At 37.5% G+C, this 12767-nt stretch overlaps 1 protein-coding gene across 3 annotated transcripts in view; it reads right to left on the reverse strand.

Moving 5' to 3' along the window:
* The window catches only part of ELOVL5 (ELOVL fatty acid elongase 5), a 113251-nt gene extending 108372 nt beyond the window's left edge, over nucleotides 1-4879 (reverse strand). For 2 of the 3 annotated variants that reach the window (XR_007953555.1, XR_007953554.1), the window contains exon 1: nucleotides 4542-4879. The gene's annotated coding sequence lies outside the window, so the exon portion shown is untranslated. The remainder of the gene's footprint in view (nucleotides 1-4541) is intronic. The other variant, XM_051997160.1, reaches the window with a different exon arrangement.
* Between the last annotated feature and the right edge of the window lie 7888 nt (nucleotides 4880-12767).

Here is a 12767-nt window from a genome sequence, read left to right on the forward strand (position 1 = left end):
GGCTTCATTACCTCAGCAACAGGCTCCTAAATTGGCCTCCCTACCAAAAGTTTTTCCCCTATACAATTCATCCTTCACAAAATATACATTTCAAGTGCCTCTACCGCAGTTACTCTGATAATAGTCAATATTTATTAAGTACCTACTTTGTGTCAGCCACTATGCTAAGTGCTGGGAATATAGATATGGGGAGGTAAGGGGGGGAAGGCCTGTCCTCAAGGAGCTAACAATTTTAGGAAAAAACATGCAAAAAAAAGGCTGTAAAGAGAGGAGGAGGAAAAGAAGGGGAAGCCCCTGGCTTAGGGGCATGGTGGAGAAGTCAAAATAGCCCAAAATGAATGCAGCCAAGTATGAAGTGTGGCGATGTCTGAGGAGATAACAGACCTATTCCCTTCTTTTACATGGAGTTTGTGGGTACTTAAGGCTAAGTTACAGACTGCTGAAACTGAGAAAGCTTAAACAGTTTTAAGCTATCTTACAAGAGATGTAGTATTGAGATCATGGAAGAAGACAGGCCATTGTAGTCTGTTCTGCTCAAACCAAATCTACAATTTTGCGTTAAGTTCTAGGTACCACAGTTCAGATAGGGTGCTGACAAGCTGGAGAATGTTTAGTGGAAAATAAGTAGGATGGTGCAAAAAATGGAAACCATGATAGGAAGATGATTTGAAGGAAATGAGAAAAGATTCAAGGGGAACAGGGTTATGTTGTTTTTGAGTAATTTTTCAGTCATATTAGATTCTCAAAGTTATGAGGGGTTTATCATTTCTCCTTTTGGTTATTATATAGATGAGGAAACTGAGACAAAGAGAATTAAGTGACTTGCCCAGGGTCACACAGTTAGGTAGTGTCTGAGACTGGATTTGAATGCTTTCTGACACCAGAGCCATAGTTCTAATCCACTGCACCATCTAGCTGCCTCAAAGATAAATTGTTACTGAGGCACTTTAAAAATTGTCACCATAAAAAGGATTTAAAACATAGTTTGCCTGGCACCAGATAATAGAGCAAGATGCATCAGATAAAAGTTTCAAGAAGCATATTTAGGTCTAATTAAAGAAATAATAGAAAACTCAGATTTATAATATTTTTAAGGTCTGAAAAAAAGTATTTCCTAACACCATCCCACAAGGTAAGATGATGAACATATTAATTACTCCCATTTTACAGCAAAGAAAAGTGAAGCTGGGAGATTAAGGAGCTTTCTCAAACAACAGGGTGTGGGAAAGAGAATTCGAACCCAAGTTTCCAGCCTATAATGATATGAACTACCCAAAAGTACAATGGGCTCCCTCTGGAGGTAGGCTTCACTCAAGGTCCCTTAAATGAAAGCTAGACTTTTGTTGGGGATTCCATTTCTGCAGCAAACAAAAAAATAGGTATTCCTAGATAAAAGATATTGGGGGGAGGGGAGGGGCAACAACACATCAAGAAGCATAAGCCTCAAAATAACAGGCAAGAAAATAATTTTGTAAGAAGCATCCCAAACGATAAAAAAAAATTTTGTCACTGACAGGATCTAAGCTAAAAGATTTGCTTAGGAAACGAAGATATTCAAACTGCGCAAAGTGGGAGAACGTCATTTGCAGTGGATATTACAACACAAAGGATAAAGAACATAGATAAACTACAGAGTTTCTTGTTTGGAGGTTGATGGGTGAAATTTTATCTATTCTCAGTTCCAATCACGTTGCAATATACAGAAAGAGATAAACATTTCTACTTTGAGCTAATTCAAGCTAGTAAGCAAAAGGGGACGAGAGAAAACAGGGCCTGAAAACAATTACTCTCATAGACAGAAGGGATTTAAGAGATAATTGTTCCAACCCCTTTATTTTACATATGAGGAAAATGACCCAGCATAGTGAAGTGATCAGCCTCAGAATACACTAAGTGGTAAAGCTGGAATTAGAAACTTAAGTGCTCACCTAGTCTAGTGTAGATGAATGACTATTTTCTACAAACATCAAAAAGAAAATATAAAGACAAGTCTTTTTAATCTTATCTGCCAAAGTGGATTCTTAGAAGTGAGGAAATATATAGTCTCTGAATCTTGAACCTCCAACTATAGCTTTGAAAAAATAATTTCATCTAATTTTCTTCCTCTAACCCCCTGCTCCCCAAATAGAATTTTACTTCTATGAAAACGAGAGAGAAAAAAGTCTGTTAAGTCACTAGAGATATACATTTTGCTAGAGTATTAGTTATTTTTTTCACCTTCAGGCAAAAACCCCACAATTTTCTTTATCAATAACTGCCAGTTTTCTTTTAGACTGAACACCAAAAAAACCCAAACAAACAAACAAAAACCCAAAACTCCACACAAGAGAAAGGAAGAGCAAACACCTATTAGGTCTGGTGGTGTGGAAGAATACAGTAGTGTTTGATAAACTCATTTTTTCTTTTAGATTTGTTTGGGATCAAGGCTTATAAAGTGACTCAACTATTGTGTCTTCTCAAAGCCTTTTCTCCAAGCTAAATATCTCCAGTTCCTTCAACTGATCTTCCTATATTCATGGTTTCCATTTCTTTTCCTCATCATCGTGTTAGTTCTCCACTGAATATGAACTTGTCCTACCTAAACTGTGGTACCCAGAATTGAACACAAAAATCCAGATATGGTCTGAACAGGGCAAAGCACAAACTAGCCTTTTACCTTTCATTAAGTGAGCATTATTTCCTCTAAAGTTTTTTTTTTTTTTTTTGCTCCTGTCAGTGTTGACTTAATGAACTAAAACTTAAGAGATCTTTTAAAATAGGATCCATTTAAGAAGTAAAAAGAAAATTAATTCGTGTACAGGTCAATGAAAAATTTGTAGTTAAATCTTAAATTTCTGGTTAATCGAAGAAAGCATGCAAAGGAAAACATCTTGAAACAAGACATCTGCAAAGTTGGAGGTACCAGATTGCAGTATGGCAGCTCTCAGCCCTTCCTGTAACTGATTCAGTTAAGTATGTTTTAACCACCACTACAGTCCTTAACTTGCAGTTTTGCTTCTATGCCTATCCACCCAGCTAATAAATCACTCACCGAATTTTTGTGACCTGGTGTGGACAGGATATACTATATTCCATTTGTTATCTGGAGCTGAGTGGGAGGTGAAGTTAACTCAAAACTGAAAGGGGAAATCTCACCCTTAACTTGCAATCGCACTCAACAATGTACAAGACAAGTCTCTAAAAGATGTACAGGATTTGGGGGGAGAGCTTGAAGGGAGTAAAAGAAAAGTAAAAGGGGTTTGTATGAAAATGCTAAGCAATCTCTTTTTCTTGCAAAGTTAAAAAAGATACACTCTTCCTCTTTGCTTTTGCTTCCCTCCCTAGCCCCCTCACTTGTACTCAAGTTTCCAAGTAACCCTTCCTTCCCACCCCTTCCTCTCTCCCTAGAGGTAGTCTGCTCTAGGCTCATACACACAGCCAACCAGCTCCCGCCGCTCTTATGGGCTGATGTTGGGGGGTAGACGGGGTCGGCAGCTAAAAGCTCTTCGCTCTTTACCTCCGTAAAACGGCTGCCTTTGCCGCTTCCTCGGAGACACCCTGCCTTTTCAGCCAGTGTTAGTCTTCTCACCACTCATCACAAGATTTTAAAGACATTCTTATCTGGTTTTAATAAAGCCAAAGCAGTCCTAGGAAAGCAGTCTTCCCACCCGGGTCCTGGGGGAAGGGAGGCATAAACAGGCACGCGCGTACAGTCACACTGACAAACAGACCCCCCCTCCCTCGCCTCCATCCCACCCCCATTAAAGCCCGGCTCGGTTTGTTAGGGAGGTTAAGTCACGGGCGAAAGGAGCCGAGGATCTAACATCCGCCTCTTTTCTGGCCCTGAGGAGAAAGGGACTCAAATAGTTGATTTCTTCCTTTTTTTTTTTTTTTTTTTTTAAAGCTTCTGACAACAGCAGGGGAAACCCTACTCCAAAGCGTCCCCCTCCTTCTCCAATATTTGTAAATCCACCCAAACGGAAGCCGCAGCTCCCCCGACCTCTTCTCTCTGCGAATCCATCCAAACCCGGTCAGCCGATAAGCATAGAGAGACCTACCACAGAGAACCCTATCCCGCCCCACGTCTAGATCTCTTTCCAAGTCCGTGCATCCACACAGAACCTGTTAGGTGGAGAAAAGCAGCTTGTAGTCGTTTCCACTAGCCTAACAGGTGCGATAGGCAGTTGTAGGGAAAAACTCCTAAGATTCCTGTTCCAAATAAAACTATAATAAAATGCGGGGGGGGGGGGGGGGGGGGAGAGAGAGAGAGAGGAAAGAACCTACAAAATCTATCCCTTGCTCATCCACCTTTCAAAAAGGCATACTTTTCTCTGCCCAAGAAGGCGGCTGAAATAAAATAGAGCTCTTCCAACTCACAGGGGTGAATAGGGAACAGCTGCATTCATAAGAGAAACGACTCGGGCTTGGTCCAGCCTTGAGAGACTAGGGACAGAAAATGTAACGCTAGAAGGCAAGCCTTTCTGCTTCCTTCATCCCTTCCTCCCCATTTGCGATGGCAGAACAGAGCTCCAGAACGAAGTTTCCTAAAGCTAATAGCTTACCTCTTTAGACCGAGTAGCAGCAGCTCTGCGAAAACAGCAACAGCTACGGCAGCTGCAAAAGCTGGAGCGGACAGCCGGCTCTTTCAGGCTGTCACGCTAGAGCCGAAGAGGATATGAGAGGGAGGGACGAGGCAGGGAGGAACCACGAAGATGAGGAGAGGAGGGAGTTGGGTACCTACAATAAAACGTGGGCTGATTGTGACGTCACAATGGCGCGATGGGCGAATAGGAAGACGAATTATGAATCAAGTTCTATGATGTCATGTTTCACTAAGGGCCAATCCTAAAACAATAGAACTTTCGTGATTGTAAATTTGAGAATCCGAAGCAGTAGGGCTGGGGCGGGGGAGGGGTAATCCACTCTAGTTCACGTGTCTACCGTCAATTTTAGCCACTTTCTTCCCAATAAGCCTGCGTGAAAAGAAGAGTCTGCGCAGTAGCAGCAATGAAGTTCCCGCTGCCCTAAACTCTTGTAGATAGTTCTAATCCCAAAGAATGCCAGATTGGGTTACTATTCTAGCAAGAAGCTTACCCTTGTACTGAGCATGCCCAGCAAGAGGGCTGCGCCGGGACAGACCGCTACTTAGGTTTTTTAGGAATAAGATTTGAATGAACCGGGAAGGGGGCGGGAGGGGAGGGAGGGCAGGCAAGAGAGAATGGCATTTATATTACAAAAGGGCAAGGACATCAAGGCAAGGTGGAACTATTCAAAAAGCCTTGTCTGATGTTGCGTTAATATTGCAAACCAAATAGATTGTTTTGGGTGTTTTTTTTTTTTTTTTTTGGCGGGGGGAGGGGGAATAACATCTGTAATGGATGTTGTTTGTTGAGTGGGGGAAGAGGGACACCAACAGGATGGCTGGAATGGTGGAAGGAGAGAGGGTCCTTGATAGCTGATAAATGGGACCACATCTAAAACAGAATTGGGCCCAGATCGTTTTCTGCCATTAGTTGAGTAAATTTCAACTTCCATCACTCAGAGAATCAGGGTTTCTCCTTCAGGAATCCTTGCACTATTTGCACTTTTTCTGTTGTTTGCCTGCATTTTTGTTTTTCTTCCCAGGTTATTTTTACCTTTCTAAATCCGATTTTTCTTGTGCAACAACAGAACTGTATAAATATTACACATATATTGTATTTAACATATACTTTAACATGTTTAACAGGCATAGGACTGTCTGCCATCTAGGGGAGGGGGTGGAGGGAAGGAGGAGAAAAGTTGGAACAGAAGTGTTTGCAAGAGTCAATGTTGAAAAAATATCCATGCGTGCATTTTGTCAAAAAGCTATAATAAAATTTTTTTTAAAAAAAGGAATCCTTGCACTTCTCTATCTTCATCTTTTCTTACAAATTATTGAAGTTTTTACAGTTATTTCTAATTTTCCTTTTTAATTGGAAAGAATTAATTTAGAGTCAGAAGACTTGGGTTTGAATCCTGACTCTACCGTGTAGTAACCTGTGTTGTCTTGGATAATTTTTTTTCAAGGTATTAGTAGTGTTTTCATTTGTAAATGAAAAGATTAAACAACGTGATTTCTAAAGTCTCTTCTAGTATAAGACCCTTAACATCCCATTCTAGTTAGGCGCAACTCAACCTTAGTTAAAAAACAAGGTTAACCAACTCTGGTTAACAAAGAAGCTGAAATAGGGCTTGCCTTAGACTTCAGATTTTTTCCTTGTGTGAGTGTGTGTGTGTGTGTGTGTGTGTGTGATTTAACACCTACTAGACATCATCTTTCTATCTCCCCCCCAGTCAAGCATAGTGTTTAATGAATGGTGCCAGTTAATGATGTTCTTCAAACCACTTGAAGTGTCCAATATGTGATTCTTCTGGATTGTCAGTCTTTTTAAAATTGGCACACAACCACTTTCCCTAGCTCTTAATCCCCTTCCTCTAACAATTTTCTGTTAAATAAATTTCACCCCTTTTGATTTTATAATTTCTCTAAAAGCTTATTTCTTCACAACTTTCCCCTACAGAAATCATTCATTATAGCAGATCTTATAGTCTCTCCTCTACTTTGTTCTTAAACCTATTTCAGTTATCTGTCTGGACTATGACCTCTTTTGAAATAAACATTAGCTATTTCTTCAACATAACTGCATTTTGCTCACTCCGGCTCTAGCCAGACTCGGGGTCCACATATGATTAGAGAAGGGAGGTTTTTGCTTTTGTTGTAGTTTGTATGTATGTATGCTGTGACTTACATTTTGTCTGGTGAAAAGAATACATCCTTAATAGACAGATGGGAGTTCTCTTTAAATTTATCTTTTATTGATAACTTTTGTTTTCATATGATCTTTATTTCTAAGTATATTCTTTTCCCTCTCCCATCCAAGAAACTGGCTCTTAGAACAACAAAAAAAGAAAGTCAGAAAACAGCATATACAGTATCTCATTCCCATTGTCCTGAGAGAGTTCTTATGGACATAGTAAACTTAAGCATGAATTCAATTAAAAAAAGATTTGTTAAAACACTTTATTCTTTGCTAAGGACCATGTTATGGAGATGAAAAAAACAAAAATGAACCCCTCCCTGCCCTCCAAAAGCTTTTATTATTGAGGGAAAGGGAGTTACAAAGTGTATAGAGATAAGTGTAAGTTAAATATAAAGTTGATAAATAAATTTAAAATCGACAAAGTGATTTTAAGAGATGGTAGTAACTAAAAGGACAAGAATAGATTTGTATAGGATATAACATCTGAACTATATTTTGAAAAAAGTTAGAAATTCTAAAGGTAAAAGGTGAGAAAGAGAGCACATCCTGTACCTAAGGGAGCACTTGTATAAAATCATAGAGGAAGGAAATGAAGTGTGCATTCAAGAAATATCTAGCAGAGCTGTTTGATTGGAGAGTGCATGAAGGAGAATCATATGAAATAAGAATTGAAAGGTAGGTGTAATCTGAACTGTGGAGCTCTTTAATAAATGCCAACTAAAATTCTATAAATTATTCTTGAAAAAAACCTGTTGAAACTCTGAATTGAGGGATAGGGATTAAAGTGGCCAAAGATGTGTTTTAAGAATATCATTTTACCAGTTGTATGAGGATATAAAAGATCAGAGAAATAGAGATTACAATTAGGGAGTACATTAAAGAGACTATTGGAATAATCTAAATGAAAGGTGATGAAGACATGAACTAGGGCAGAGATGTGTAAATGGAAAAATGTTGTGACATATGTGTGCTAATTGTTGCAACTGATTAGCTTGGGGCAGTGAAAGTCCTGGAGGTGTAAGGCAGGATGGTAGTCCTATCAGTAAATAATAGGGAAGTTTGGAAAAAAGATGAATTTTTAAGAAAATTAGTCCATTTTAGATATATGAGTTTGGCCTCAAATACTGAGAATATCAAGGTAAAATTTAGAAGGCAATCTAATAGGTGACTAGAGTTCATTAGCAAGATTAAGGCTGTGCTCACTGGCATTTTATAAGATGATAAAATATTTAGTTAGTCTCAGTTACTAGATTTGAAACAGCAAGTTATTGTCATTTTAACAAGGCTCCAAAGAGTACATCTATATTCTATAAGTAGAAGTGCTTTCAGACAAAGGCTTAAGTGTCTAATAAATTTATCAAATTGATTGGAGAAATTATCCTTAGAGTTGGATATTATGGAGTCACCTGCAGAAAAAGTATTCTTGACCCCATGAAAGCCAAGGAGATAGCCAAAAGAAGCCACAGAAGTGAAATACTTATCTATTTTCCAAATTGACATAGGTGAGCATTTAGATATAGAGCCCATCAAAAGATAGCATGCAAAGTTTATTAGTTTTAGAACCATTATATGGCCATCTCAGAACCTGTCTCACGTGTTATGATAAATTCTGTAACAAAGACTACTGAGATAGGTACTATTCATGTGTGTAGCCTGTGTCTCATCATTTATTTGTACCTGTCATTCCCTTCTTCTCAAATTTGAATTTAGAAAAAATATAACTAATCTGAGCTTTCCTTTTACGTAACTAAATCATTATCTATCACAGCTCATTTTTCTTCATTATAAAAAATGAAGTTTGTAAATGTTTTTTAAATTATGTAATTAAGCTATATAATTTTCAATGACCTAGTTCAGTCCCTTCCTGCTCCTTTGCTTCCCAGCATGCTTCTCACCCAGTATTAAGTTTTCACCCTGAATCTTAATAACCACTTAATCCAAATGTTTTTTCTGGATCCAGAATTATTCTTAACTTCGAATGATGAAAAAGATCTCACACAATGAAAAGTTTGTTATATTGTTGGAGTTGACTCAGAGAAAACTAAAAAGTCTAATTACAATATTGTTCTAATTAGTGAGTGTAATGGGCTGAGACTTGAGTTGATGCACTGAGGTCCCAAGCACATGAGGCTAAATAGTAATTGGACCATACTCTATTAATATATAAGCTTGGAGAAAGAATGGCCCCCCACCCACTCTTTGTGCAAGTCCTGATGTGTTGTATAGGAAATGACGATTTTGGTGGGTGGAGGCAGGGGAATGGAAAAGGAAGGGGAGGAGAGACTGCTTGCTTTGCCATTGCAATGGCTTTTCAGCTCAGATCCCCCTCTGTTAGCTGGCTTCCTGTCGCAGCTGCCCATATTGCTATTGCAATCTTTCTTGCCCATATTGCTATTGCAATCCTTATTCACCTCTTCACTTCAATAAAGATTGAAGATTTTTCCCTTAATCTGAATTCCTGACTCCGGGTGATTTTAAATACGTGGTCATTACAAGTGAGAATTATTTGAGTTAATTATACAATATATGACTAAGGTATATGTGAGAGACATAATGAAATCTACTCTCAGAGTGGATTAACTAGATTACTTGCCTCTTAATAATTAAAAGTTTACTACTTAATTGGATTACACAGTAATTTAGAATTAGGAATAAAATAGGATTACTACTTAATCCTATGTCTATAATAGTAATAGTAACATATGTAGTAATACCACTCTGGTAATAGTGGATAAGAGTGGTGAGGTTGGCCTCAGAAAGCCCCACATTGAAATCCTGACCCTGAAACTTTTTAGCTTTGTGACTCTAAGCAAGTAACTCTTGCTTGCCTCAAGCAATTCCCTGAATTTAACAAATAATGTAGAAAAGTTGAGATCTATGTTGAAGGGAAAGTTCCTAGAGACCAAAGGTAGGTAGGCATCATCTGTCATATATGCTTGCTTTTCACTGTTCACTATCTTCCTATCTTGAGTATCATGTCCATAAATATTGCATGGTCTAGCTGGTAGCATGAAAGGATGAAAAACATCAATATTCAGTTTTCTTTAACCCTCATATCCGTTTCCCATTTCTTTGTCACTCTGTCTTGACTTTCTTCTATATGTTCCTGTCATTTTCCAAAAAACAACTGAGTCTACATTCAGCTTTTTGTTATGTATCAATTAATTTGTTGACTCTCCAGGGTCTTTCATCCTCAGTTATTTCACTGTCACTGGCATTTTTATCAGGGTATAAGGGCAAGGAAGAGTAGATGAAATTAAATCCAACAGTATATTAAATACTTACTAATAGCAGGTGAGCTAGATACTTAGATTTGCACATATGCACAAGGAGAAGGTTGAAGTGATTGGCTAAAAAGATTTATGCATTTTTGGTCATAGCCAGTTTGAGAATTTTAATTTGCTGGATTATATCTGTTTGTTGTAACAGCTTTGCTTATTTTTTTTTAACTGTTCAATGGAGTGGGAGGGGAGAGAGATACTAGAAACAATGTCTTTGTAAATATAAATATGTATGTAAATTTAAAAACTTATCTATTTTGGACTGTTCCCTTTTAAAGTAAAATTGAATATATTATTATCACTACTGACATTTTCTCTGAAGTATTAAAAAATAAAAAATGTTAAATTCTTTTTCTAAAGTATGTTTTGTTTCAGACATATACATGAAAGGGAAGTCATCAAATACAGACTGGGAAAAAAAGAGAAACTGGGTTATTGTTTAACACTGTATAAATTTTTTTCTTCTGCTTTTCCTATAAATTAGTTTTCTTTTTTTTCCAGAGATTTTTATTTTTTTCTTTTTTTTCATAATTATAACTTTTTATTGACAGAACCCATGCCTGGGTAATTTTTTACATTATTCCTTGCATTCACTTCTGCTCCGACTTTTTCCCTCTCTCCCTCCACCCCCTCCTCCAGATGGCAAGCAGTTCTATACATGTTAAATATGTCACAGTATATCCTAGATACAATATATGTATGCTGAACCAAGCAGTTCTCTTGTTGCACAGGAAGAATTGGATTCAGAAGGTAAAAATAACCCGGGAAGAAAAACAAAAATGCAAACAGTTTACATTCATAAATTAGTTTTCTTATATACTAAGCATTTTTTCTAGAATCAACCAGTGAATAAATCCAAAGCTGAATTTAACAAAATGGTACAACTATTTTAAAATAGGCTTTATTTCTAAATATGATTTTTAACTTTTTCAAGTTATGATTTTATATTTTTAAATAATAGATCCTCTCACATACATTATTTCATTTTATCTTCATAATGGTTCTGAAAAGTAAAACAGGTATTCTTATGACCTTTTTTATAGATTAGGAAACCAAGTAATCTCAGACAAATCACTAACCTTTCCACGTTTCTTTCTTTTAATCTGTAAAATTAAGTTTGACTAAGCCCTGGGGTGTCATATACCTTTGGATGGTCTTTAGGATAAAATAAAATACATAGGATTACAAAAGAAATCAATTATACTGAAATACTTATCAAAATATTTTAAAACAAATTCACAAGTCCTCTGAAATCTGTTCATAGACTCAGTGGTGTGCAGGAGCTATCTCTTATTGTTTAGTTGATCATTAAATTTCAAATGTTCACATTTATACTTCAGAATCGGTAAACTACAAGTTATGGTTTATAGTTTTGATTGTTGGGACTTAAATGATGGAGAAATTGTCAATAATGTTAGTTGTTGTCCTTCATTCTCAAAGAGGACCAAAATGACGTCACTAGGTTAGAGATGAATTATAGCGTATATGACTGGCTGATCAGACCAATACAAGCTCAGAATGCCCTGGCACAGGTCGGACACAAAGAGTCCCTATGAATATTTGGGATGGCTTCTTTAACTTGGCACATCTCACATTTCTTCTGAGCTACTTCAATTCTGCTTCCCCTATAGAGCACAGCACCTTCTCTGAGGAGGGCACGCCATGCTGGGTAGTCCTATGCCAATGACTCGCATATCATACAATCAATTCCAAAATTCTTACAGAGAAACCTTGAGAATATCCTTGTATGGCTTTTTCTGACCACCTTGGGAGCTCTTGCCCTGTGTGAGTTCTCCATTAAATAATCTTTTTGGCAAGTGTACATTTGGCGTTCCAACAATGGAGCCAGCTCAATAAAATTGTGCTTTCCAGTAGAGTTAAAATGCTTGGCAGTTTAGTTCAGGAAAGGCCCTTGGTGTCTTGTATGTTATCCTACCAGGAGATCTTCAGAAACTTCCTAAAACAATTCATATGGAAGTGATTCCGTTTCCTGGAATGACGCTGGTATACTGTCCAGGTTTCAACGGAATTCATCAATGAAGTCAGCCCAATGGCTCTGGAGACCTTTAGTTTAGTAGTCAATCTAAGCTTCGTCTGTCCCATATTTTCCTTCAGATCCTCCCAAACACCGAGCTAGCAGTATATGTACCAACCTCATTATCAATTCCTTGATTATAAATTGTCAAAGTAAGTGAACTTATCCACAGCATTCAATACTTCTCCATTTGTTGTAACTAATGGTTTCACATATGCTTGTTGTGGTGCTGAATGATGGAGTTCCTGTGTTTTCTTAATGTTAATTATTAGGCCAAAATTAGCACAAGCAGCAGAGAATTGATCCGTACTTTGTTGTATCTCAGTTTCAAAGGCTGCAGTGAATGTACAGTCATCTGAAAACAAAAAAATCATTCACCAATACTCTATTCACTTTAGTTTTGGCTTTTAAGGGAAGAAAACTACCAGAAAAATTACCTATTAGAACATTTCTCTGAGAGGAAACAATTTATGGCTAACTTGGTGGATAAATTGATCCACATCCAATTGGCAAAAGTGGAGCAGAAAAGGAGTGGGCAGCTTTCAGAGATTTGTTGTATAGCACTGCATTTGGTCATCTGAGTCAGAACACTGACGAATATCAAGAGTGGTATGATGAAAATGATGGGGAAATTCAGAAACTGCTAATGGAAAACAAGAACTCCACTAGGACAGTTCATTCCTTTCTTAA

The sequence above is a fragment of the Antechinus flavipes genome, chromosome 4 (genome assembly GCF_016432865.1).
Source record: "Antechinus flavipes isolate AdamAnt ecotype Samford, QLD, Australia chromosome 4, AdamAnt_v2, whole genome shotgun sequence".
NCBI lineage: Eukaryota > Metazoa > Chordata > Mammalia > Dasyuromorphia > Dasyuridae > Antechinus > Antechinus flavipes.